Source organism: Malus sylvestris, chromosome 7 (genome assembly GCF_916048215.2).
Source record: "Malus sylvestris chromosome 7, drMalSylv7.2, whole genome shotgun sequence".
NCBI lineage: Eukaryota > Viridiplantae > Streptophyta > Magnoliopsida > Rosales > Rosaceae > Malus > Malus sylvestris.
The window spans coordinates 22,997,423-22,998,796 of NC_062266.1; the positions used below are offsets into that span (position 1 = coordinate 22,997,423).

The 1,374-nt window shown below is 46.1% G+C and overlaps 1 pseudogene; it reads left to right on the top strand.

Annotated features, from left to right (window-relative positions):
* Positions 1-540: 540 nt before the first annotated feature.
* LOC126629803 (uncharacterized) lies at positions 541-1,033 on the top strand (annotated as a pseudogene).
* Positions 1,034-1,374: the final 341 nt, after the last annotated feature.

Consider the following 1,374-nt stretch of genomic DNA (forward strand, 5'->3'; position numbering starts at 1 on the left):
AACTACGATCTCCCCATAGGTTTTTTGATAATTCAAGCAAGGGAGATCATGATTGGGCCAAGGAGACTTTAGAGATAAGTGGAGAATGAGAGTCTGATCCTTCCCTCGAGCTGCGTGTTCCCACAGTCTTCAGATCCGGTAAGTAAGCTGCTTAATCTCTTGGCTGCTTTGCATTTGTGCTAAGCTGCTCTTTTAATTTTCTGATTATCTCCTGCTGCTTTTGTAGATTCAAAATTCGGCTCAACTCCTAAGACTTCTCCGGACATGAAGAAAGTGTATGTTGGTTTAGATATCCCCTCCGAGTACCGTAAGTGGTGTTGGCTGCTTAGTTCTTTTCGTAGGGAAAAATGTTTGTTGCCCCTGAGAGAGGAGATAAAACAAATCAAGGCTGAGGCCTTATCTCGTCCTATCACTGTGGTGGAGCCTGCTACAAATGAAGGTGGGAAAAAGAGGCATTCCCAGCTTGCTTAAGAGACGCCTGCTGAGAAGAAGCCGAAGACTTCTTCCACTGCTCGTGGAGGTTCATCGGCTGTTCAAAAGATGAATGCTGAGAAGAAGCTGAAGACTTCTTCTGCTACTTGCGAGGGTTCACCAGCTGCTCCCAAGCTTGTGATTGACTTGACTTCTTCTAATAGCGAGAAATAAGAGGTTGCTAGATCTGTGCCGGTGGCGCCTTCCATTCCAAAGGCTACTAGTTCGATTGCTGATAGGATTGCCTAGTGTAGAAGTTCCTTCATGCCCCCGGTGCCGAAGTTTGTGCCAACACGTCTGTCTGGGGCTAAGTCTGGTTCACCTTTGGAGATGCTTGCTACTATGAAGAGTGACAAGGTACCCCTGCCTGCTAAAGTGGGGCTAAAACTCGTTCCCTCTGCTGTTAAGACCTGCTGAGAAGAAGGAAACTGCTCGTGCAGGTAGTCGTGAGAAATCCACCAAGTCTATTTCTGGGGAAGTTGCTGAGATTTATGCGCTTTTGAAACCAAATCTGCTTAAGGACATGGATGTATGTGCTAAGTTTGTTGATGGCGTCAAATGAGTTGTTGGCCTAAGTTCATTTGCAAAGCATACGACTGAGTATAAGAAGACTGCTCTCCTGGCCATGATGCAGAAAACGGCGATTCTGGCAGCCGAGTCCATGCTTATTGATTAAGAGGATACCAAGGCTGCTAAGGAGGTGGCAAGAACTGTGGCAGCCAAAGTTTACTCATTGGCCGAGAAAGTCAAGAAATTGGAATATGAGCTTGCTGCTTTGAAGGGGTCTAATATCTCTGCCCTCACTTCTTTATAGCTTGAGATCGCTTGCTAAGAGATCGTGGATTTGAAGACTAGGCTTGACGCGATCCAAGTAAAGTATGAAAGTGCAGAGAAGGAAATCGA